Source organism: Asterias amurensis, chromosome 14 (genome assembly GCF_032118995.1).
Source record: "Asterias amurensis chromosome 14, ASM3211899v1".
Lineage (NCBI taxonomy): Eukaryota > Metazoa > Echinodermata > Asteroidea > Forcipulatida > Asteriidae > Asterias > Asterias amurensis.
The window spans coordinates 15,957,672-15,985,448 of NC_092661.1; the positions used below are offsets into that span (position 1 = coordinate 15,957,672).

General features: G+C 37.3%; 1 protein-coding gene across 4 annotated transcripts in view; it reads left to right on the top strand.

The window, feature by feature from the left end:
• Window positions 1-1,068: 1,068 nt before the first annotated feature.
• The window catches only part of LOC139947580 (protein still life, isoforms C/SIF type 2-like), a 96,394-nt gene continuing 69,685 nt past the window's right edge, over window positions 1,069-27,777 (top strand). For 3 of the 4 annotated variants that reach the window (XM_071945521.1, XM_071945523.1, XM_071945524.1), the window contains exons 1-3: window positions 1,069-1,147; window positions 12,182-12,315; window positions 26,866-26,923. The gene's annotated coding sequence lies outside the window, so the exon portion shown is untranslated. Of the gene's footprint in view, window positions 1,148-12,181; window positions 12,316-12,345; window positions 12,518-26,865; window positions 26,924-27,777 lie in introns of those variants that run through there. The other variant, XM_071945522.1, reaches the window with a different exon arrangement.

Consider the following 27,777-nt stretch of genomic DNA (forward strand, 5'->3'; position numbering starts at 1 on the left):
TCTGTGGAACCTGAAGTCTAACTATTGCTTATACAAGCCAATAAAAAAAAACATAATTCCTTTTTTTTTCCCCTGGAGGAATTTTTTTTGTTCAAAAACTTAGAGTGACATAGGAATAAAGGAAATTAAAGGCTTCTCACTCCCAGCCAACTGCCTAGAGTGTCTGGGTTTCAATAACCATACATATCACTTAACACCGCAATTGTTTATGAATTATACAGCCAGCCACTATAGAAACAATCCCAATTTCCATTTCCTTGTTTAAAGTTTCATTTCGTGAGAAATTTCATTTTGTTATGATGCTTCCTCTAACACAACCAAACCATAACCGAGATCTTCTGAAGTTCATGCTGATATGAATTTTAAAGATATAATAATTACACCAAAAATTAATTACAATAGAAATATTACTTAAAAGAGAGAGGTAATTTCCCGCCCAATTAACAATAATACAAATAATATAAAAAAATAAATTCATGTTTTTACAGCTTGGTTTTATGGTTCGTCTTTGGAATATATGGCAAAAAAAAGTAAAAATAAAGACTATAAATAATATACCTTATTTGAGATCGGTCACCTGCTGTGTAAGTAATTATTAAATGAATACATGTTTTTTAAAGTTGTTATTGGCACATAAAATTTTAAATTTATAAAATCAATTTAATTAAATAAATCCCCACTTGCTTCCAGAGGAGCATAAACAGAAAGACAAAACTGATGATGTTACAGTTTTGTTTTACATGTTTTTTTTAATTTTGTTCACAACATACACTCTGAGAGAAAACCTCACTGACTGAAGAATAAACATCAAACCATGCTTTATCTGAAACTCTACTGTTGAACAAAAAAATCCCCATTAATTTTTCGAACAATTTTGTCATCTCAAAGGAATGTTGTACTCGAAGATAACAAAAAATAAAATTATCAATGAAAAGCAACAGAAAATCATTTACTTATGCATGCACCCATGCGTGAAAGATTACGCCAATCACAATCGGCCTTTGTTCGGTAGATGGCCAACCAGGGATCTCCTTTCATGGAGGGAGATTGTGTACATTGACTGCAGTTGGGAACCAAAATGGCGGCCGCACTTTACATTGGATTTACGGAATATCGACAGAAAATGTAACATTTCGGCGTGTAACTGGTGAGTTAAGTAACGAATGTTTTATCTTTAGTTGTCTTTAGATTTCACGATCACCTGTGTGTGAGATTTTAGTTTTTAGAAGTCTGTTTTCTTTTTAAAATTAATGATTGTTTTACTCGGGAAAATTTGAGTGATTGATGATGGATGATGTTCGTGGGTGAGTCGCTAACATTGGATTACGCATAGGTAAACGCAGTGCGGTGACCGGTGGTACGGTACAATAGCGTTCACAAACCACAACAATGTCTGAAATGTAAACAGTGTTTTTAAAACCATGAAGGAAGGAAAAGTCCTCCACGGTTCTACTAACAATTATTGCAGTGGTAGTAGTAGTATACTCCTAGCCCTAGAACTATTTCGGTTTCGTCCGGCTATCGTCTTACGGGAGACGATAGCCGGACAAAACCGAAGTAGTTCTAGGAGTAGTAGTAGTAGTAGTACGTTAGTACGTTTATCGTATGGGACAGAATACTGAATAGGGAGCTTTTTTAACTTACAAATTACAATTACATGTAAATTACGTAATGTAAAATGTCAATCTTAATTTTGTGCAAGCCCGTTCATTCATGGAGGTAGAAATTTCTACCTCCATGGTTCATTCGTATTCAACAAAGACGAAAGTCATTTAAACAAATTTAAGAGTACACGTAACAGTAACCGTTGTAATAACACTACTACACTCTGCAGTAAGTAAGTGAGTAGGAAGCATGGGTTACCCTGCCTCATTTAAAATATAAACTACGTACACCGTGGGGGTTTGACCATTTCACTGACCACTGCACACTGTCATTAGGCTACTCCTTGAGTCCTAGACTAGCCCCTATGCCTTTCAATTATCATGTGAAGTTATGGTGAGGCTCGTTACGCTACCGTCTCCGAAGTGCATAATGTGTGGAGACGATAGCGAACAAACCTCATCATAACTTTCTAATGGAGTAACCTGCAGTCCTGCACCCACTTACACAGTTAGTATAATAACTAGTTAGGCCTATCAAATTTATACCAGAAAATAACTGTTTATTTAATAATAAACCCCCAAATGATTTTTATTGGATTTGATGTAATGTCACACAGTGAACGATTTCCCTTGTAATACAAGTTGTATAGAGCAAAATGCTATGCAAAACGTACCAGTTACTATTTAAAAATCATCATAATTTGCTACCCAATATTACCACCATTCAATTCAGTGTGCACAAAACTTGTTCAGTCAAAATATTTTGCGATGCAAAAGTGCTGAATGAAATCGTTCCCCTGTCACAGTATGTGTCTCGTTCTCATTCATTCATTCAACCACACCAACCAAGTCCAAGATGAACATGGTCTCTGGTGAACTGAAAGTTAGATTTAATTTTTATTAGAATTGATACTAATACACTACATGTACATCGTATACAATAATTACAAATTACCCATTCACAAAAGATTTGAGAGAACCCTTGATGTTATTTTTGCAATTGTAACTCTTCGAGTCCCCAAAATTATACAGATAAGCTTTGTCTTGTACAAGGGCCATTCACGAGATCACTTGGTAACCGTCAAGTTTGTGTATTATTAACCCATTGACCAAGCACATTGAATTTCTACACGGCTGTGTACACCGAACGCGGTGTGAAATCCTTATTGGCATTGTAGATTTTGTTTAGTGATACTGATAAGGCTTGTTTGTTTTGGAGTTTTATCAGCTTGATTAAACCATACGCGTTTGTTGACACAGTCTTCACTCTAACAATTTTGATTTTAATTTGCAGAGTTAAACCCTAAACACTTTTACCCTAATCCAATAACGTTGTTGACAATTAATGAGTTGTTGTTTGCCTGGAAAAGGGGCGAAGGATTTATACACTACTTCTTCCAGGCGCAACAAGTATTGTGTCCTAGTTTTACAGTGATCATTAGCAGGCCTGGTATGTACTTCATTGAGGCAACGAAGCAATTGCCTCCATTGCCCCCTGGTCATTACCTTGGTTCCCTTGAAAATGCTCTGAGAAATTTACAATTTCCCCATAGGGTGTCCTTTACCAAGGAGAAAATGCCTAGGTGCCCTTGCCCTTTCAAAAACGAAGCAGATACACGTAGGCCTACATTAGTAAGGCTCTCCGCAAAAGAAATTGGCATCTAATGACTAATGTTACACTTTTTATGCTAGAATTACCCAAAAAGACAACTGTTCTTAGATTCCATGTAGAATGTAGTCTTCATATGGTTTCCATATATTGAAAACTGGGTAAATAAAAAATAATTTGGGGTTGAACGATGACAAAATAGTTTTAAAAGCATGATTTGAAACAACGACCTCTGGATTATAAATTTAATGTTCTGGTACTCTACTAAATGAGCTATCTCTATCCTTGGCGCTCTCCCTGTTTTGTTAAAATCTTTTTATAAAAGCAGCTGGTCCCAGATGTAGTAAAAGTCAATGCCAAAAAGGCAATATCAGTCTGACCCCTTCTTGGAAAGATTATCATTCTTGAATTGCCACTACACACAGTGAACATGACAAAGCTGGCGTAACCTGACGCTAACCTCAACCCAGATTTATAAACCGGACATCATGTTCAACCATAGAGAAAGGACCCGGTTACCCAAATACGTACAGTTCTCATGTACGCAGTACGTGACAAATGTTTAACAATCGCTCATTTTGCTGCTGTCTGAGGTTTAGGCCTAATGTAAATACAACATTTTATAGTTCAAATGAGAAAAGGTCGGCAACAGATGGAATCTGTACATGCCTGTATGCTTCTTTTTTGTAAGGGCAAGGGCACCAAGACGCATTTTCTACTTAGTTAAGGGCACCCTACAGTGTATGAGGAAATTTGAAAATTCTACTGGCTCCAGAACATTTCAAGGGAAATGAGACAATGACTTGGGGCATATCGCCTTTGTTGCCTACGTGAAACACTACCAGGGCTGCTGCTGTCTGAGGTTTAATTACAAATTTGTTAGTTATGTTGAGAAGAGGTTGGCAACAGATGAAAGCTGCATACATGTACATTGTAGGCCTGTGTACCAACCAGTCAACCTACACTTAATTTACTACTTGATCAATAAGTGATTGTGTGCATTGTGCAATACACACAGTATTGATTTTGAAACGCTGTATAGAATTAGGGTTTCCAGAGCACTGGGTCATGGCAGTGTATGGTATAGAGTACATGAAGTAAATGAACAGTTTATGAAGGTTTCATTTGCGTACAATTCATGTTAATCTTGAAATAAATTGAATCAAATAAATCAGGGGGGGGGGCTTGGGAAACAGGAAAGCATTCATTCAAACTAAATTTCAGGCCTGATGCTTCATTTGTGTTCAGCGCAGTTAAGGCATTTTCACCTTCAGTAAAGGGTTTAATAAGTGCATTTCATATTTCTAAATGTATTTGATAATGACTGATTATTATATACATTATCTGTTTACTTGATTATAAACAATCTGTTTACTTGTACCTTTTAGTTTTTATTGTTGTAAATAGCTGGGAGCGTTTTTAATGGATTTGGCGCTATATAAATGTTTTTTATTATTATTATTATTATTTCTGCACTGAACATTTCAAGGGGCAAGGGGCAACCAAGCATGAGCACCAGGGGCATGGAGACAATCGCCTTGTTGCCGTTGACAGGCCTGAAACTTCACGGAGGCAACGAAGGTGATTGTCTCCGTGTCCCCTGGTCATTGCCTTGGTGCCCTTGAAATGCTCCAGTATAAATTTGCAATTTCATCATAGGGTGCCTTTTACCAAGAAGAAAATGCCTTGGCACCCTTGCCCTTTCAAAAACGAAGCATACAGCCCTGCTCTGAGAAGCATTCTTTTAGTCTGAAATTTAGAAAAAGAACATGTTGTATACAATGCTTTGATTCAATAGACATTGACTTGAGTTTATACTTTACTCCGATAATAAAGAGCAAGAGGACATTTCACAACTCATTTATAAAATGAAATAAAATGACAAGAAAAATTGCACTTAATTTTGATAGTGAAGTAAGTATTAACGCCCCTTCAAAAGTCAGACAAGCGAGAACAGGGAGGGATTTTAATCCTAACAGTAGAGTTTCTGAAATGTATACAAATTGTTGCGCCAAGGAAATGATGGCAATATTTTTAAGGTGGAAACCCTTGCATTTCTGACAATTAGTGGCATTGACCTGATACATAATGTACGTAGTTGGCAAGCTTGATTATTATAACATATGAGACACTGGTACTGGTTTTGGGAAGTGACAAATGCTGCGTGCAGGACATTGTTATTGCACGTGTTACAGGTTAGAGTTTTCCCTGTACATGTACCTCCCATGTAAGTTTGTCAGCATCTAGCCAGCAGGACCAGTAAGCTTATCAGTTCAGTTGTTGTTTATTGGTTTATTAAAAACATTTCAAAAGTCACAGCAAAACGTCAAATTGTATTTGATATCAATATAAACCACAAGGGAAACTGACTGGGTATATTTTGAAATGATTTTTGGGGTTGAACCTAGAATTGACTAGTCAATTCTGTGTTCAACCCTAAAAATCAAATTGTATTTGAATTACAATCAATAAGTTGTTGTTGTTCAGATGATCTTCCCATCAAGGGAACTCGGCAAACTCCCACAAGGGGAAATAAACACCAAGCTGGCAACAGCCAATCTTTCTTAAATACAAACTTTGGTCTATGGTCTATGATTATGAATTGCACAATATCAAGAAAGTGTGATTCAGCGCAGTATCTATTTTATACTTATTTTATAGTCATTGTGAACTCAGCAGATAGCGTGGTAGGATTCGAACCCACAATATTTTAGTTGCAAATACTGTTCAGTCTAACCACTGGACAAATGTGATTCAAAGCTTTTCTGCTGCCAGTCCATATTTCTTAATAAATCATAGCATCCCCTGGAAGTTTTGGGGTCCTAGACTGACCTTTCAGATGTTTTTTTGTTTGTACCAGGCCTGATTCTTCATGCCCCCTGATCATTGCCTGGTGCGTGGACGGTAGAAATTAACAATTGCCTCAAAGGGTGCTCTATACCAAGGAGAAAATGCCTCGTGGTGCCCTTGCCTTTTTGAAAACGATGCTTACAGGCCTGAACTATCAATCTTGCTTAGCAGATGTTGTCTGCGCTATAAAGCAAATTTTTGTGCTAAACCACCTTTAAAAACATTTTCCCTGATCTACTGTAATGTATGTAAGAAGAACTGAGAGATTGTATCATCTCCTGAGGTAAGAGGGAACTTAAAAAATGAATAGTAAATTTGCAGGTACATTACAACCATGTGTTCAAACTCGTTTGAGGGAGTGTTGGCTCTCAAAAGAGACGGTTTGGTCGTAACGTTTCGAACAGTATACTCTGCTCGTCTTCAGGAGCCTGAAGACACAAGCCAACTATATTAATTTATAGTTGCTCTTATTCTCCACACCATGCAAAGCTTCAAGCACCATTTATCTCCTGAGGTGTTGCTAAATTTGTCACTTCATTGATTTTAATCCTTCTGTCCTTGTTGTAGGGCATGAGATCTAGGATCAGTCGTATTTGAATAGCGGGGACTAACAATGGCTTGAATTTGAGTAATGATTGTCAACAAATACTGGACGCTGTTTTGTAAACAAAAGATCTAGAGCTGTCTTGTGCCGGCACACAATACTTTTACTTTTGGCAGGACATCGGTTATTGAGAAGGTGCAATACTGTATGCATTCGTCCATAAACCGATACTTGTACTGGTTTTAAGGTCTCGGTCTCAATCCCAAACCTCTAGGACCCAATTGGATAGAGCTGATTTATAAAGTAGAAAGTATTGCTTTCATGTAAAACTACCTTCTACCAGCAAGAATTGGCAGGATACCAGTCACAGATGGTACAGTATGACAAAGTACACTACTTTCGCTGGTAAACCTTGACACCCTAATGGATCTAGAAATAAATGCCTTCAGCAAAATGAAAATGGCATGCTCTTTTCTTTAATCTTAATGAGATACCAGGCCCAAGAACAGTTCTTCTTTTATCTCAGTATGGAGGGAAGGAAAGTAAACTACAAGTGCATAATGTAGTTGTGTCGTCAGATTAATCTGTCTCTCCTTAAAAAAGGTGAGCTTCTTGCTGCCGCATCTCAGGTTTTATTGTAAACCAGGGTGTGATCCCTGGCTATGCGCCACCGCGTATTGCGGCAGTTAATGGTTGTATAACTTCTGGCTTCTGGCACCCCCAAATATTGACAAACTAGGGATACTTCCAACATACCTACAATTATGTAGATCGCTCAGTTTTCAGTTGGTTAAAATCCAGTTTAGTAAATTTGTCATTGTTCAACCCCAAATCAGTTTGTATTTGATCTGTTTTTTTCTAAACAAGAACTAAGAGGAGATTTAAACCTCATTTGTATTATGGGTAAGAATTCCTCAATACTCAACAGAACTAAAAGAGATTTACCATGACTGAAAGTCAACATTTGAACAAAAGACAGCTGGACTTGTCCAGTCCTGACTTTACTGGCCCAATGCTACATGTATTTATCACTGGTCTCAGGCCTACGGGCTAGGTTGAATTTAAACTTAAAGCCTTGCTGTCTACCCACCATGAACTATTATTGACAGTTAAATTCTGTCCATGATGAAGAATCGGCCTCGCAACACTCTCCCTCTTTCTCTGGAGTGGGCTTTCTTATTTGATACTAATTCCCAATGCTTGATTACTCAGAAGGATCTTCAACAATGTCTGGATACGATGTGTCTGTTTTCTCCATTTAGCACAGATTGCTTGAGAAGGCCTTTTGGTGGGGGGGGGGGGGGAGAGAGAGGGTGTTCTTTCACACAGCCATTTAGAGGTTGGCTGTGGTCATCCCTAAGTGGGCTGGCACGGCACCCAGCAATTTTGCTGTATACACACTTTGTCCTTGTTACAGTTGTTACTTTTGTCCAATGCTCAGTCCCCCACTTGGTCACAGTTGATGCCTGAGTACATTTACCTGTTGTACGCCCCTAGATTTTTTCTTTAGAGAAAAAGAGTATTGAAAATAAAAACTGTAGACGGTAAGATACTAAAAGAAGTATTCTGGAAAGTTATTTTTTTTGTAGATTTTTTACCGGTGATGATTAAAATCATCAGAAATGCTGTTTCGCAGGGAGTTAGTTCAGCACTCTCTTAGACGGCCTGTATTGTACATGGATCAAATTAGGAGAAGACTACGCTACCTGCTCCCCGTCTCACTTCGCAAATGATCCTTTACGCGATAGAGTTGACTTGGGCACTTCTTTTTATACCAGAAAATAATAATAAGCTTCTTTTATTAATAAAAATTGACTCCCGTCACATTGAAAACAATAAAGTATTACCTTCTTTTGATATGGGGTTCTCATTGATTTGTTTTGAAGAGGAAAATAAAGTCTGATATTGTGACACTGCATTGAATTGCAAAATAGCGTTTCGGATGAATTAACCATTGCCTTCAACCAATGTTTTTAACTATAGCCATTCTGTGTATTCTGACAAACTGACACTGGTGTTATTTTATGTGGATTAGGAAGTAGGAACCCCCCCCCCCCAAATATACGAACATTCATTACAACTTTTCGCTCTGTGATTTCTTCATACATGTACAAAATGTGCATGTTTAGCCTAGGTATGTAGGCCCGTTATTCTATATGGGAATCAATATAGTATTGTTGTAATAAATCTTTACAAATTCATGACGCAGATGGTGATACCAAGGAAAAATTCCATAGAAAGAAAATGTTTATTTATACTTTCCACCTGACATTAATCAAAAGACATCAACAAAAACAGATGCCTGATTCTGTTTGATTAAAAAATGCTTTGCAGTCGGCATGAAGTGATGAACAGATGGTTTTTCTATGGTTTGTCTAACCATGGAGGAAGAAAACTGGTCTAACGCTAACAACAGCAAGCCTCGATCAAAGAGAAAGCTTGGATGGCATGTGTGTGATGCGCACCTAGGGTCATCTGTTATTGATGCACTTGAATGATTACTGCCTAAACAACACTTCAGAAAGACTGAACGCAATAAATAGTTACTAAGGTCCTGTAAGCTTTGTTGTTGAAAGGGCAAGGGCACCAAGGCATTTTCTTGTTGGTAAAGGGCACCCTATGAGGAAATTGTAAATTTCTACTTTCAAGAGCATTTCAAGGGCACTAAGGGACATGGGGAGGCGATCGCCTTTGTTGCCTCCCTGAAGTATCAGTGGAGGTCTGTATTGTCTAAAGCCCTTTTTACACTACTTTATTCTCCGGGAGAAAGCCTGGAGAGTAGTAATGACCGGTCCTTTCACACCATAGCCCTTTTTACACTGCTCTAATCCTTGAGGTTGCCCCAGGGAATGACAGCCGACCTTTTCACACTATGGTCGCTTTACCCCTGGTCTGCATTCTGTCTGCCCCGAAAAAATGGGCATTCCCCAGCGAATAGCCACCCCTGCTCTGGAGTAGGGGTAAGCGGTAAAAAGCTGGGGTATAGACGATGTGACCTCTGCTGACGTCACTCGAAAACCATAACATGATTCGCGCGCATACCGCCGGGCAAAACCTTTGTGTATTGGCAGCCAGCTAGAAAGTGTATGCAATCTTACCGTGACGACGCGTCGTTTTTGCCGGCGAAACATGGCGTATACAGTGTTCTGTCAACAGAGGGCGGTTTGAAAGTAAACATAGGTCACATCGTCTATTCTTGAAACGTGCAGCCGGAACCTCATTGATTTAAAACCTGTAGCAAGGGACAGTGTGGTCGTGCGCCTGGGTAACCATGGGGTAAAGAAACTCCAGAGGCCTCCCCAAGACTGTATGCCGCAGGGATAAGAGATGCAGTGTGAAAACGGCCTAAAGGAACACGTTGCCTTGGATCGGACGAGTTGGTCTATAAAAAGCGTTTGTAACCGTTTGTTATAAAATGCATATGGATAGAAAGATCTTTTAAAAGTAGAATAGAATGATCCACACAAATTTGCCTCGAAATTGCGTGGTTTTCCTTTTACTCTGCGAACTAACACGGTCGGCCATTTATGGGAGTCAAAAATTTGACTCCCTTAAATGGCCGACCGTGTTAGTCGACGAGGTAAAAGGAAAACCGTGCATTTTCGAGGCATGTTTGTGTGGATCATTGTATTCTACTTTTACAACACCTTTCTACCCATGCATTTTATAACAAACGGTTACAAACACTTTTTAGGGACCAACTCGACCAATCCAAGCCAACGTGTTCCTTTAAATGATTGAAAGGAATTTTTACTTCAGGACTTTAACTTAGTCCTCAGGGCATGCAGCTCAACAATTTTAATGGATCAGAAAAGTCTTTTACAAGATTGGAATCAAAATGCAAAGAGAAAAGACAAAATACATTTAGGCCTATGTTTAACTAACTCTTTCATCCAGCAATTTTGCAGTCTGCTTTATTAAGCACACTGTGGTCCAAAACTTAAACTTCCTTCCTCACTCTAAATAGGTTCTTGGCTAGGTACTAGTATAGTGACTGAGTTCACTTTTCAGAGTTTCCTTGGCTTCACAACCAGACTAAATGAAACAAAATGAAGGGAAATATTGTAAATTTGGAGCCTTGTGGGCTGGCCATCTTATAAAGAATAATCCCTGTAAGGCTTATGCTGTTATCCCTTAGTAAATGTTGGGAGTTTAGTCCGGTGACTTGTACGTTAAAGGAACACATTGCCTTGGAGCGGTCGAGTTGGTCTTTGAAAAGCGTTTGTAACCATTTCTTATAAAATGCATAATGGTTGGAAAGATGTTTTAACAGTAGAATACAATGATCCACACAAACATGCCTCTAAATTGCATGGTTTCCTTTTACCTCATCGACTCACACGGTCGGCCATTTATGGAAGTCAAATTTTTGACTCCCGTCAATGGCCGACCGTGTTAGTTCGCACAGTAAAAGGAAAACCACGCAATTTCGAGGCAAATTTGTGTGGATCATTGTATTCTACTTTTAAAACATCTTTCCAACCATCTGCATTCTATACAAAAACGGTTACAAACCCTTTTTATTGACCAACTCGTCCGATCCAAGGCAACGTGTTCCTTTAAACCTCGTCTTGAGATGACTAAACATTATTCACTTTCTTCAGCTTCCTGTAGTGAGACACAAAGTGACTTATTACCGTAATGTTCATTAGTTCCTACCTCTTTTTATAGCTTGTCAGGGTTCCCCTGTTGACTTTTACCTGACGGATGTAGTATGGCTTTTAAAGGCATAGGACTCCCTTGGGTTGTCAAAGACAAGGGCCCCATGTCATAGAGCTGCTAAGCACAACACTTTGCTTAGCATGAAATTTCTGTCTTGATTAAAATAGGATTACCAACCAAATTTCCATTTGTTGCATTTTGCTTGTTACTGGTATTCAGCTGTTGTTTGCTTATCCTGAAAATCCTGAGGAAATTTGGTTGGTAATCCTGTTTTTATCAAGGCAAAAATCATGCTAAGCAAATGGTTGTGCTAAATAAAAATTGTGTTTATTGTTGGAATATTGGGATTATTTATTTTTGTATTCAATGACCGACTAAAATAACTTGTTTTTTTAAAGATTCCAAGATCAGTAAACAAACAAGCAGTTTTTTTTTTCAGTTGAATCATCTGATAACCCTTTTTTTCTTCTTTTGTTTTTTTAAGTAGAAAAACAAAAACATATATAGTCACTCTCCCTTTTCCCAGCAGTTACAATGTACATGAGTGCACGTCTGTACCAGTAAAACCACAGTCACAAACTCTTCCTGGTTGTCCTGAAGCTTCCCTGGAAATAAACCAATCTTTCCATGTCCTGATGAGCAAATCTAAAATCTCAGGATGAGAACTATGTTCACTATAAAACGTTCAATTGTAATTTAAAATATTTTCCTACATGTAGTTGTACAAAATCCCCGATTGCAAGATGCAAATGTTGGCAGCTCTATAGTAAAACAAATGTGTTGATGTTAGCTCTGTTATTTATTACCTTTCGTACATGTAAGCTATTTTAGAATTAGTTCAATAGTTAATTAGATCGTTTCCATAATGATGAATATGCATGACAGTACACCATTCCCTATATTCACTTCCAGTATCCAATCACAGGCAACCTGATGATGATGGACAGCTGATGGCCCCACAATATGCAAATGAGGTAGTCCCACCACATCACAGCTGCAGCATGTAGAGATGAAGAAAGCCACTTCCCTCGGTGGTCAGAGTTGAGGTGAGTCTCTTAGGGGGCTACTCACTTCCTTACACGTCTGTGTACTGTTTCACGTGGAAATCGTGCCAGTCACTTTCTATAAAAAACAAAAGCGGAAATCTTTGTTTGTCCACGGCAAGCTTGGGAATTAGTGCATCTGTATTGCAGCTGTTGTTTGGGAACAAATTTGGAGTCAGTTCTTTCGGGATCATTTCAAGAGAAAGTGAGTAAAATAAACTGTTTGTTTTTTAAATTTTGCGCCAAAAGTGCTTGAAGTGTCTAACATCAGAAACCTTTTGGTTTTGTTTTTTACATGGTAGTTTATTTTGGGCAGTAGTTTGAAAAGTGATTACTTAAAACAAAGAAAGTATTTTTTTGATGTTTCCAGTTTTATTCTCTCAAAGTACATGTAAGATGACATCAATATTTATGATCTAAATTAAATATTTCAAGGTATTTTTTTTTCTTCAAAAGAAACAATTTTTAAATTTTCTTATTTATTTTTCTTAGATTTCTGTCTCTTAAAATTAGCATTTATTTAAGTGGGCTGGTTTTGTTAAGTTGTCCGATGACATCAATTTCTTAAACTGAAGATTTGTTTCAGTGATTTTTCACACTTTTTCTGTTGTAGATTTTATTTTGTATTTTTTAAATCTACCCATGCTAACCAAGTTCTGCATCAGAAAGCACTTTGTAAGATGCTAACATATCATTGTAAATGTATGGGATCATTTCATTACAACCTGTTACAACTATTATGGCCTCCCAGTAACTAAAAATAATAAATGCTCAAACATTGTGCCTTTTCATGTTTGCTGGATTTAACGGGTATATATGCAAAACATTGGTAAGATTGCAGATTTACATTAACTGTGGTGTAGGGGCCTACTAGGCCTAATTTCATAGAGCTGCTAAGCACACGAAATTGCTTAGCATGAAATTTCTTCCTTGATAAAAACAGGATTACCAACCATATTTACATTTGTTGCATATTGCTTGTTACTGGTATTCAGCTGTTGTTTGCTCATCTTGAAAATCATGTGGAAATTTGGCTGTTAATCCTGTTTTTATCAAGGCAGAAATTTCATGCTAAGCAAATTTTTGTGCTTAGCAGCTCTATGAAATTGGGCCCAGATGGTCGTGGTGGAAAAATTCCCCTGGAAAATATGTTTGCTTGAAACGCTACAGGTTTTGTTTTAGAATTGAGTCTAATAACACTTAGTTTTGAATGTAAGCAATTGGAAATAATGCACACACACAAACACTACAATCAATTTATAACATTTGAAATTGAAGTAATTATCATGATGATTGACATCAATAACTGACTTGAATAAATGTTAAAAGATCACAATCATTGCTGGTATGTTTCCACTGGTAATTGCAGTACCATGTCCTTAAAGGCACAGGACACCTTTGGTAATTATTCAAAATAATTGTTAGCATAAAAACTTACTTGGTAACTAGCACTGGAGAGCTGATTGATAGTATCAAACATAGTGCGAAACTGCTCCCTCTGAAGAAACGTATTTTTTTAGAAAAATGGTAATTTCTCACTTAAATATTACTTCAGGCCTGACGCCTTTTATTTAAGGGATTCGAAGGCACACAAATTTGTGTAACATTGGTGTTTTTTCTTTGATAATTCTCTTGCAACTTCGATGACCAATTGAGCCTAAATTTTCACAGATTTGCAATTTGATACGTATACGTTTTGAAACACCAAGTGAGAATACTGGTCTTTGACAAATTACCAAAGGTGTCCAGTGCCTTTAAACACTCGGTGCGAGGCACACATTTTTGGGCAGTCACGGTCTTTGACATTCTCATCACGGTTGGTTCGTTGGATGCCAGCATCATCATCAGGTTTCTTCAACAAGACATCGTAAACTTAGGGGCCATTCAGAATAGTCAATGTTTAGAAAACGTTTTTTCTTCGAGTTTGTGGGTTGGTGGTTCAAAAGAAATAACTGAAAATCAAACCTCAGCTTTTACTTTTGAAAACATGCATACATAAAATATCTGATAAATCAATTGAAAAAGAAGAAGACAAAAATAATACCCAGGTGGCCAAGCTGGCAAGACTGTCATCATTCCTGACTAAACTGAAGTTGTTTAGTAAGCCAGGATTGAAAAAATCTGATGTCGGAGACTTTGGATCTTCAATATCTGGTTCATTTGAGGCATACTTTGTTTATCATTGTTTAAATTAAATTATGAGGCTACAATGTACATGTTTATTTAAAAATTCAAATTTTGGGTGAGTGGCAGGCCTGTAGCCAACTGTTAAGGCTAGTCTTTGACAATTACCAATAGTGTCCACTGCCTGTAAAGAACAAGCTTCATTTTTGAAAGGGCATAAGCACAAAGACATTAAAAACCAATTAATATTCTAAAAACCAAAATTAATATTCTTTATCCCCGATGCACCCTACAGTACTAGGGAAATTGTAAACTTCTACTGGAGCATTTCAAGGGCACCAAGGCATTGACCAGGGGCATGGAGGAAATCGCCTCTGTTGCCTCCGTGAACTACAGTATCAGGCTTGGGGTGGGTTGGTCAAAGCAATTTTTAAAAATAAAGATTTTTTGTTGTAATTTTTGAACATTGATGATTCTGAATGGCCCCTTAGTAGCCTCCTCCCATTCATGTAATCCATCAGCTGCTTCCATTGGTAATGTGATGAGACTTGATAGCCTGGCACTTCATGCGGTGTCAGATTACCAGCCAGTGCCTCTACTAATCAGATCAGAACATCTTGAGGAGGAGTCTACTACAGCGATTAAAGAAGATCGTGGAATTTATCTACTATAGTACATTGGTAATGTAACAAGACTTGATAGTTGGTGACTAATCGAATCAAAACAGCTTGAGAAGAGCCTACCCTGTTTAAAGATAAAACTCTTGAGTGTGTGTACACTGTGGATGACCAGTACATGTACTTGTGGAAAATAGTGTGATTACATTTGATTGCTTGGTGCAAGCATGAGTCAATTTCTACCTTCATGATGCAAGTCCATGACTTATCGTGTCAAAAAAGTCTGACAAACGAAAGATTGTCTGTTGCGAACTTCTTACTAACCAAAAGGGCTTCTAGTATTGTGCAAAAATATTATTAGGCTATTAAAGACAGTGGACACTTTTGGTAATTGTCAAAGACTATAGTCTTCACAGTCAGTGTATCTCAACATGCATAAAATAACAAACCTGTGAAAATTATAGCTCAATCGGTCGTCGAAGTTGCAAGATAATAATGAAAGAAAAAACACCCTTGTCACAGGAAGTTGTATGCTTTCTGATGCTTGATTTTGAGACCTCAAATTCTAAACTTGAGGTCTCGAAGTCAAATTCCTGGAAAATTACTTCTTTCTCGAAAACTGCATCACTTCAGAGGGAGCTGTTTCTCACAATTTTTTATACTATCAACCTCTCTCCATTACTTGTAATCAAGAAAGGTTTTATGATGATAAATATTTTGAGTAATTACCGATAGTGTCCACTGCTTTTAAATACAATGTGTTTTTTGCACAATGACTTTGAAAGAACAGAAAGGTGAACTTCATTATTAATGCACTTGGAAGCCAAGAAGGCCATAGCCCAGGTTGCCCCTGGTCTTGATGTCCCTTCAAAGTTCCTTGCTCTATGCTCCGAGAAAGCAAAAGAAATTTAGAAGATACATTGTAGTCTTTTGTACATGTACATCATGGAAGAAGGAATACATTGTACATGTACGTAACACCTTTAAGATGGAATGATACTCAGTGGTGTTTTCAGGTTCCCAGATGATGTCTGTCATTCAAATTGAAGTGTCAAATACAAACGTAGAAACATCTGGAGAAAGGTTGAATAGTTGTACTGTATGCTAGTAAGCGAGAGATTTAGTGATCCATTGTATACACTGTGGATATTACTTCTCCCATGGAATGTCCACCTGCCTTCCATTCATAGATTGAAAGGACCTAAGCTTGGGCGATATCGATTTATTTTATTCACGATATATCGACGACAATATATCGCGATATTCGATATAATCGCGATTATTGAAATTTGACATCATCAGTCTTCAAACTCCAAGTGAAAGTTGTAGAAGAGACAGTCATAGCATAAGAGAGGTGTTCTAATGACCTATTCTTCTGGTTTTACTCCAAACCTATGGGGTGCAAGATGTCTCAGCTAGCAAATACATCGCGATATTTAATCAATATTGGGATATATCGCGATTATCGCGATTATCGCGATATATTGCAATATATCCCGATATATCGATATTTCGATTAAAACCAAATCCATCCGATATCGAAATCGTTTCCAAATTAATATCGTGATTTTCGATAATATCGTGATATCGCCCAAGCTTAGACAGGACACACTTCTATTTAAATTTAAGAACAACTACATGTAGCAATTCAAGCCCTCGTCACATTTCTAGCGTTTGCTTTGGGTTACCAAACCAGATATGTAGACTTACCAAAAGCGAAAAGGCTATTTTTTAAAGGGATATTTGGACATCCTTGTAAGGTACAGTGTACCTGTACATGTGGGAATGTAATATTAAGTATTAGTGCAAGGACCATCCACTTTCTGTATGGTTCAAGGACAGTCAGTCGAAACGCTCCATAAATTTTTATAGTGAAATGTTGTTTGAAGTGGGAGCAGGGTAATTTAAAGGCAGTGGACACTATTGGTAATTTTTTTACTCAAAATAATAATTATTATAAAACCTTACTTTGTAATGAGTAATTGGGAGAGGTTGATAGTATAAACCATTGTGAGAAACGGCTCCCTCTGAAGTGACGTAGTTTTCGAGAAAGAAGTAATTTTCCACGAATTTGATTTTGAGACATCAAGTTTAGAATTTGAGGTCTCGAAATCAAGCATCTGAAAGCACACAACTTTGTGTGACCAGGGTGTTTTTTCTTTCATTATTATCTCGCAACTTCGATGACCAATTGAGCTCAAATTTACACAGGTTTGTGATTTTATGCAAATGTTGAGATACTCAACGTGATAAAACTTGTCTTTGACAATAACCAATAGTGTCCAGGGTCTTTAGTGATATGTATTCCTGTCTGACTTGGCATTCTGTCTGACGTTCTTGGCACACTTTATGGGTCTGGTCTGATCTGATCCAAACTCTTCCTGGTTCCCAGCAGTGGCAAGGTCAAGTCTCAATTCATCCTTGTTGCTCAGCTTACTGCCTCCTTCTGCACACATGACGATCACCATTTCTTGCTTCAAGGTTAAAAACTTTGAGCATTATAAGGACCCAATTTTTGAAAGTTTGGCCAAAGGGCGCGCCGCTGAGTTGAAACTTGAATGGTTTATAATATTTGGTGTTTACCTTGGTGTCAAGTCAATTCCCTAATACATGTATGCATACTGGAGCACATAAGTGGTTCTTGATAACTTTTGTGAAATTATGAAAAAACAGAGAATCTTATCGGCCGAAATTTCCACAAATCAGCATTCAATTTTTGCATTTTATCCTCTCTCTGTTAGCCAGCTTGTACATGGAGGTGAACCCTGAAAATTTAACAGTACAATACGTAAACACGTAAACACTTGCTGTGTAGACAATGAAAGGATTTAACCTGAGTAATCACTCCAGCAAAAATATTTTGCTAACCTGTGGAATACTTACATTACAGTAAGCGAAAACATTTCTGCTAATGGCCCAATTTCATAGAGCTGCTTAATGGCTGGTTTTGTGCATGCTTAGTGCGCCAGTTTCCATTTCATAGCGCTGCTAACCACGTGTGAAGGCATGCTAACCTTTTGTTAATCTGTATGGAATCGAATGACGTAACAAAACAAGTTTTCCCTGGTGCTAAAGAATGTCTGCCATAAATCTGTCAAAAAATGTTCTTTTGCTTTTAAACACCTCGTTCAACATGAAGTGGTTTAAAAAGTGAAATGATTCAATGTGAAACCAAAGCAAATTCAAGGTATTTGGTCGCTGTCATAACAGATCCATTATGTTTGTGTAGATTTCTTGTGTTTTCATTTGACAAGTTTTGTGATCCCTGCTTTTTCTTTTGCTTTCATACTAACTTTTGTCATTGGAATTTTCAATTGACATTCCACATAATAACCTAGTTGAGTTTTGTTTGATATTTATTGGTGAGTCTTTTCTCAGATGAGTCCTAAAATGTGAGCCGTTAGGGCTCAAGTTTTTGGGCTTTAGTACTCATTCATTTATCTATAATCTCTTCATACCAATTATGTCTCTGGCAGATTTAAAGGTACCGAACACCGTATAAAGGTAATTGTCAAAGACCAGTATTCTCACTTGGTGTATCACAACATAATATGCATATAACTATTAAGAAATCTTTGAAAATTTGGACTCAATTGGTGAAAGACCAGTATTCTCACTTGGAGTATCCCAACATATGCATTTAACTATAGTACACAATCTTTGAAAATTTAGACTCGATTGGTCATTGAAGTTGCAAGAGAGTAATAAAAGAAAACATGCCCCTGTTGCACAAATTTGTGTGCTTTCAGATGCATAATAAAAGGATAATTATCCGAGTGAGAAGATACCTCTTTCCTCAAAACTATATTCTTTCAGAGGAAGCCGGTTCTTACAATGTTTTATACTAAATCGACAGCTCCCCATTGCTTGTTACCTAAGTTTTTATGCTATCATTATTTTGAGTAATTACCGTTAGTGTCCAGTGCCTTAGAGTTGTTTGTATTCCTGATTATTTAAGAAATTATGAAGGGATTTAAAGGCACTGGACACTATTGGTAATTACCCAAAATGATGATTAGCACGAATTTGATTTCGACACCTCAGAATTACAAAGTAGATTTTGAGGTCTCGAAATCAAGCATCTGAAAGCACACAACTTCGTGTGACAAGGGTGTTTTTTCTTTCATTATTATCTCGCAACTTCAACGACCATGCATATGTTGAGATACACCAAGTGAGTAGACTGGTCTTTGACAATTACCAATAGTGTCCAGTGTATTTAAGCCGATCGGCGCGTGATGTACAATGTAGGAGAATGCTGACCTGTAGACCCACCTGTACATCTGTAACTTAATTAGCAGTGTACAATCTAGTATCAAGTGTTGTATCAGTGCACATACTAGCACCGAACGTACTAGCACCCACCGTAGAAACTATGACAAACCGTAGTACTGCCTTGAGTCGCACATGACTGCGTGCGTAAAACAGGACTGAGCTTGAGTCATGGGCGTACGGTCTAGTGATTGTTTAATAATAGATCCTTGACGGAATCGTATCATTGAAGTATAAATTGTAATCACCTTGCGTTATTGGTCGGCTGATGACGACAGTAGCCACTGACCCAATATGACTGTTTCTTTTATGTACTTGAGAGACGAAGAGAAGGGTATTACATTTTTTTAATTTGACAGTTCAGGGCTTTGAAATTGACTTGTAATGGAACGCAGGCAAGAGAACGGTGATTCTATTGACTCACGACCAGCGTTTTTTTTTTTTTTTTTTTTTTAAGTGAATATTATTACCTCACTGCGTTTAGATCTTTATTTAAAATAGCAATTTTGATTGAACAAAGAAAAATTGCCGAGAGTGGGATTTGAACCAATAACTTGCAGATTAACAGACCGGAGCTCTATGTACTAACTGTGATATTTTATGACCAAAGAGAGGGGAAAGATGATGTTTATTTTTTGATTCTGAGTTTTGGGTGAAATTTTACACCAAGCTTGAGTGATGTAATGAAACATCAACATCTACAAATCCCTTACAAATGTCATTTGTAAGGGATTTGTAGATGTTGATGTTTTAATGTGGACGGTTTATGCAGCAAATTTTGACGGTTTGTACAGCAGTTTTACAGATTTGTAATATGAGCCTCAATTGGTTGATGTCGAAGCTTCCTGTAAAAGTTGTTTGTTAAAAAAAAAAACACAATAGGCCTAGAACAATGCCTTTCTGTGAAAAGGTGATGTTAGTTACCTCTTGTTAAAACAATGGACCCTGCACAACTTGATGACTCAGTGTTCGAACAATCAATTTGCTGGCACTTAAAATGTATGACCTTTAAGATATCGCTGTCATAATTCATTCACAAGGACCCTACGTCATAGAGTTGCTTCAGCACAAACAGTAGCTTAGCTCAGCAAGATGCTTACCAGAATAGACCTTATGCACATGACAACATTTCAGTAGGGCGCCCTCACCTAGAGGTCAAAAGGAGGTTGTTCATTGGCCAATCCTGTGTGTCGCGCGTACAAATCTGTGCGTTTGGATTGTTTCGTCACCGTTTTACCTTTAAGATGGCTGCTGGATGACGTCAACGCATTAAGGTCTATAAGGTTACCAAACGAAATACCATTTGTGACTGGTATTTTTGATATTTTTTGCTCAACGCGGAAAATTATTTTAAAAGCAATTTTTGTCTTACATCAAATTGCAGAGAGCGGCTTTAAGCAGAAAAGTAAAATACTGCTTATAGATTACACTAAGCAAAAATTAGCAGGACACAAGTTACAGATTGTACTGTACAGTGTACATGAAAGGTATTTTTGGCTTGCACCCTTATTTTGGGAAACATATTTTGTTGTGCTTAGCTACGATTGGTGCCTAAAAGCAACTATGCTGCACGATTTTGGTGACAAGGACCTTTTTTAACTGCTTTACAAAATGCCGTTTTATTTTGGGATTGCCCCTGTTTATCTTCAAAGCTTAGTTCAGGAGTACAAAACAACCAGGAATCTGCGATCTTCAAATAAATCCCTTCTGACCCCCCAGTTATCAAAACCAAGTCGTACGGTTCCCGCTCTTTCCAATATGCAGCAGTTCAGTTATGGAACAGTCTTCCAGAGGTTGTTAAACAGGCTGAGACATCAGAACAATTCAAAACCCGGTTGAAAACATATCTGTTTACTTTGTACAATAACTGTTGATTTCCTTTTACAGCGCATAGGGACCTCACGGTGATATGCGCTATATAAGAATGGTTTTATTATTATATATTATTATTATATTACTATGTCTTTGAGATCAAATTTGTTCACCTTTTCCTCCACTGTTATTTCATACAAAGTGGCCTTTTAAAAGTGTTGTCAGTCATAAAGACAATTGCTTGACAAATAATAATCTCACTTGGACCTGGGACACAAAAACTTCAGAAGCAATTAAGGGGGTGTTGCTCCAGTCAGTATTGCGGTGAGACAACCCACGACAGAGTTGCCATAGTAACTTGTGGTTATATCAAAGATACCCCGCTGTGGTTAAAGGAAAGGGAAGGGTTCCCAGCCATCTTAAAGTGAATGTACTTTTTAGAACCTTCATGACTTCATCAAAATGTTCCTACAATTCTCATTTCAATAGAGGTTTGTATAATTGTTAATTTTTAAAAGTTTTAAAAGAAAGTTACTTTTTAGAACCTGCAATATTTAAAAAAAAAAGTTCCAGTAAACCTAAAATATAGTTTCAGTAAACCTAAAATATTTATCACAAAGGTAATTTTTTAGTTGTTATTTTTTTATATAACAAAAACGAGTCTTGGAAGAAAGGAACTTTAAAAATAAAAACCTGCAAGATTTGTTTTTTAATCGTACCGTAAACCTGTAATTCTCATCACAATACATGTAACTGTTTTTTAGCAGTCCTGAAGGGAAGTCTTTTTAGAGCCCTCAATATTCTTTAAAATTTTCCAGTAAACCTAAAGTCCTCACCACAATATAAATATATTTTTTGTACTATAAATTGTTAACAACACTGAGTTGTTCTAATGGGAGGTTGTTATTTTAGAGCCCTCAAGATTCATAAAAATGTTCCAGAATAAACCTAATATTCTCATCGCAATAGAATTTTGTTCTTTCATTGTTAATTTTTTAATAGCACCAAGTTTTCCTAAAGAGTAGGATCCTTCAAGATTCTTACAAATGGATTAGATGTTTGTTTTAAAGCCATTGGACACTTTCGGTAAACAGTATTGCCAAGGCCCACACTTTGTGTGTCACAACTTATATATAAAATAACAAACCTGTGAAAATTAAGGCTCAATCGGTCATTGGAGTCGGGAGAAAATAGGTGGAAAAACCCACCCTTGTTTCCGCATGTTTCGCCGTGGGTGTCATGACTGTGTTTACAATAAATCCGAGAATTTATAATTGTTTTATGTTTTCTCAAAAAGTAAAGCATTTCTTGGAATAATATTTCAAGAGAAGCCTTTCACCATTACCTTCTGTAAACCCTGTAAGTTATTTGTAAATCTGTGAACTTTTAATTTTTGTTCTGTTCAGAAAGTGTCCAATGGCTTTAATGTTATTCATTTTGTTGTGTACAGTGTGCGTGTCAGGCCTGGAATTACATGCAGGCCATACACACATGTACATGTACCTCCGTTGCCCCTGGTCTTTGCCTTAGTGCCCCTTCAAAAGTTTCCCTTTGATTTTAAGATTTTCCAATGGAAGTGCTCTTTGCAAAATGAAAGATGTTGGAGAATTCCTCCGAGTGGGCAAAAAAGAGTTGCTGGTCAACAGTTTCTCCCCTAAACTATTGTTGTTGTTGTTGTTGTTGTAACAGGCCCTTTAAATAGTTGTGGTTGGATTTGTGGTCTTCCTGAGTGGCGACAGTGTGGGCAGTAAACAGATATTGCCCCTATATCCCGCTGTTCCTTTTCTTATAATCAAGATGTAGTGAAGTCTATTACAAAATAATCACAGACAGTGTTTATGTTTTTACATCTGAGTACTTTCAGAGTAAATAATTAGTATTTGAAGACTATATTGCTTACCATACTTATTTTTCTTGTAACCAAGGTTGATATTAAACAAATATTGAGTGGCTCAGAGTGGAATGGGAGGAATATTATTGCAAGGTAAACAAAATGGAACAGTCCAAGTTTTACCGAGCGATAATATTCCTTCCATTCCACGAATTAAAGCCACTCAATATTTGTTTTATAGATCCTTGTCATTTGATTCATTTTAAAAGTATAACATTATGAAAAATCACACAAATTACTGACAACCAAAAAAAATCATATAGAGTCGTGTAGCGGCAACAATGCACAAATCGGATCACAACCTTTTGCACAGGTGCTCCTTTGTTTTAGCAGCGGCGCATTGGGAACAAGGATGGTCCTAACTGTTGAATGGGAACTGCTATTCCCCATGGGCGAATAGGTCTTTTTGATCGCCGGTGCAGATGGGAGTAATAGTGAATGTCACATGAAGTAAGTTCCACCAATCAAATGACAAGGATATACTGTACATGTATGTCAGTTACATAAAGTGAAGTCTTGTCAAGAAAAATGTAAAGGTACATATAAAATATGCATTATACAGGATTGGTACATGTAGAGCTGATGACAAAATAGTCACAGACAGTGTTCATGGTGTGTGTGAGAAGAGAAATATTTATATATGAACTTTCAAAGTCAAGAATTACATTAGTATTGACCCATTTCACCTGACGTCATCATCAGAATAATCTTGGATGCGCCATTTTGGTGGTCAATGTCATCATGTGTCATTCAGTGAAGTGCGTATTTTTAGGTGACGCGACGTTTACACGTAAGCCTATTGACCACCAACATGGTGAGCGTGTCATCAGTCGCCACGTGTCATCAGTGATTGCTCATTAAAGGCAGTGGACACTTTTCATAAAACCTCGCCGTGTGTGACGCGCATGCAAGGGGTCAATACCACACAATTGGTTTGCGGTAACATCATTTGTAGAATTGCTGGGTAGATTATGTTTGTTTGAGAACTTGGAGCAGATTTTCAGAATTTGGTTGCTTACAGTTTTTGTACCATTACTAATTTTAATAGTCACAATCAAAATAAGCCTGATTTGATTGCTCATTAAAGCCCTTGTACACTTTCAGTACAGAAACAAAATTAAAAGTTCACAGATTTACAAATAATTTACAGGGTTTACAGAAGGTAATGGTGAAAGGCTTCTCTTGAAATATTATTCCATGAAATGCTTTACTTTTTGAGAAAACAATAAAACAGTATCAATTCTCGATAGCGAGAATTACGGATTTATTTTAAACACATGTCATGAAACGGCGAAACGTGGGGAAACAAGGGTGGGTTTTCCCGTTCTTTTCTCCCGACTCCGATGATCGATTGAGACTAAATTTTTCACAGGTTTGTTATTTTATATACATGTAAAAGTTGTGGTACTCGAAGTGTGGGCGTTGGATAATACTGTTTACCGAAAGTGTCCATTGGCTTTAAAGGCAGTGGACACTCATGGTAATTACTCAAAATAATTGTTATCATAAAACCTTTCTTGATTATAGGTAATGGGGAGAGGTTGATGGTATAAAACAGTTTGAGAAACAGCTCCCTCTGAAGTGACGGTAGTTTTTGAGAAAGAAGTAATTTTCCACGGATTTGGTTTTGATACCTCAAGTTTAGAATTTGAGGTCCTGAAATCAAGCATCTGAAAGCACACAACTTTGTGCGACAAGGGTGTTTTTTCTTTCATTATTATCTCGCAATTTCGACGACCGATTGAGCTCAAATTTTCACAGGTTTGTTATTTCATGCATATGTTGAGATACAGCAAGTGAGAACACTGGTCTTTGACAATTACCAATAGTGTCCACTGTCTTTAAGATCTGTGACAAATTGTTAATAACGAGGCCTGGAATTACAATGTGGTCATAGAGGCCATTGCCTATGTATGTTGTCTCTTTGGTCTCTGCTATTGTTCCCCTTTCAAAATTTCCTAATATCACTTAAAGGAACACGTTGCCTTGGATCGGTCGAGTTGGTCTTTGAAAAGCGTTTGTAACCGTTTTTTATAAAATGCATATGGGTAGAAAGATGTTGTAAAAGTAGAATACAATGATCCACACAAACATGCCTCGAAATTGCGTGGTTTTCCTTTTACCTTGTCGACTAACACGTTGGCCATTTATAAATGGCCGACCATGTTAGTTCGCACAGTAGAAGGAAAACCACGCAATTTCGAGGCAAACTTGTGTGGATCATTGTATTCTACTTTTAAAACATCTTTCCAACCATATGCATTTTATAAAAAACGGTTACAAACGCTTTTGTTTTGACCAACTCGTCCGATCCAAGGCAACGTGTTCCTTTAAAGAATTAGAAGTGCCCTTTGCAAACTGACATATTATGTCAATGCCCTCTCATAGATGAAATTAAATGCCCATTGGTTGATTTTGCCTTTATTGGAACCTAAAAGATGGGAGGAAATTAACTTTTCTAAAAATCAATCACGTTCTTTCCTTTTTGCTAACGAGAAGTGGGAAAACATCTGGGTCATAGGTCATGCTGTCCTTCAAAACACAGCATGATAAAGAGACCATTTCCACAACTAATTATCCATGTATTAAGTCCGTTTACAGATTTATTCATCTATTGATGAGTGTCTGTAGCATTGACAAAAGGGAAGAATAGTGAAAAAGCGGTTACAAATTTTGCAATGCATCGATGCCAAAACAAAAATGAATAAAATGCTCAGTGAGCGATAAACTCCAAAAGCGAAATTAGATTATTTATTTCTCATCAAATATGAAATTTCAGACAGACAGAAATATTACAAGGGATGTTTTCAACTATCATCATCATTAGACCGTGTAATTTTTATGTAAATCTGTGATCGCCACAAATTTTGTTTCTTACCAATTCTGTAACGTTCCTTTAAAGGATTTGGGTACTTTTTCAAAAGGTCCATAGATTTACATTAAACTTACAGGGTTTGAAGATAATGATAGTGGAAAGCTTCCCTTCAAATCTTACTTACTGAGGTGCTGTAGTTTTTGAGAAAAAACAATATCATAAAAATACGTTTGTAAATTATTTTCATGACATTGTTTTACTCATTACCCAAAAACTACAGCACCTCAGCATGTAGTATTTTCAGGGAAGCTTTCTACTCACATTATCTTCAAACTATGTAAGTTTAGTGTAAATCTGTGGACATTGTGTTTTTTGTCCTACAAAAGTTACATAGACCCTTTAATGGGAATGTATACCGTTTGACTTTCAATCCTATCTTTCCCTTCATTCAAAAAGACATTTATTTCATACTCATGTTGTAAAATAGTACAATATGAGATGAACAGTACAAAGAAAGATAACAAAACCAAAAGCGCATGTGAAAATCTCCAGGTGGTTGCGCTTTTGAGATATTGCAGAAAATCCGGATAGGATAGCAATATCATTGTTCTAATCATTTAGTGACATTCGTCAAATAAATAAATAAATAAAAACAATTGGAGAACAAAGAAAAGGCCTTGGTGTACAGGGTTGATAAATAGTTGTGTTATGTGTTTACGAGCAAAGCCTTGACCTGCACCAAGTCTGATTAGACCGAAATTACCTCGACCCTGTTTTTTAGCCTTGGCATTTAATTTCTTTTAGAATATAATGTTTTCTTAAAGATAACCTGGGTCATCAACAGCTCTGTCGATCTATTGTGTTTTGTGTTTTTTTTTTTTTTCCAAACTTTTTTTCCCAAAGCATGGTTTACATTGTATTTAAATTAACTTTCAGTTAGGTTTCGCCAGTCAGTATCAAACACATAAAACCAGTATATCATTGCTTATAATTGACTTTTTTTTCTCCCTTAATTTAAATAGGTCCCAGGACTGTAACTAGGTGTTGAGATCTGCAGCACCAAAGGAAAGCCAGTTGAAGGTAAGCGACGTCTTGACATTTATAATAATATGCAGGTAAAGTGACAAATATTTTTTTAAAGAGCTTTAAGAAAGTGAAGAAGTCTCTAAAGTTTCGTTAAACAAAAATGAAGTTACTACTCACTAACAGTTTTTTGTAAGGATTCAAGCATCCTGGTAGTTAGCCGTAAGATTTTCCCTCACTTCTACAAAGACTGTGTCTGTTAAAAAATGAGTGCATCACAAAGCTGAGTTTGACCCCTCTTTAAAGATGGCATCTACAATGTATATCCCAGCCTCGCTACCATGGGCAGCGCGCCGTATCGATACGTACCTCTCGTCACTAACCCCTGGAAGGGATGTATTGAGAAACAATGCTGATTGGCTCAGGAAATTGGTTATGCATTAGATGTAAAGTGTGCGTAACTTTAAGATATTTGCATGTTGATCACGCTAGCGTTTTTTATGGCACGGACGCGTTTAAAAAAAAAGGAAAAGAAAAACATTCTTTGAGACGAAAGACATGCGTGCGCGCGTAGAGAGGATTTAATTACAGGCGCTCATTAAAATGTGCTAGATTCAAATTCCAGGGGTTATGATCGAACAAGGCATGCTGGGAAAAAATGGCGCGGCGAAATCGATCGCCCCTGGGATTGAGGTTGTGTATATCCCTTTTCACACTAGAGTATTCCCTGGGGCCAGCCATGGATAATAACTGCTGGCCCTTTCACACTTCTTGGATCACTTTACCACTGATCTACCCTGGAAAATGGGCGTACCCCGGGGAATGGCCACCCCTTCTCTGGATTGGGGGTAAGTGGTAAAGGTCAAATTCAGTGTTGTGATGCAGGGCTGTATGCTTCGTTTTCGAAAGGG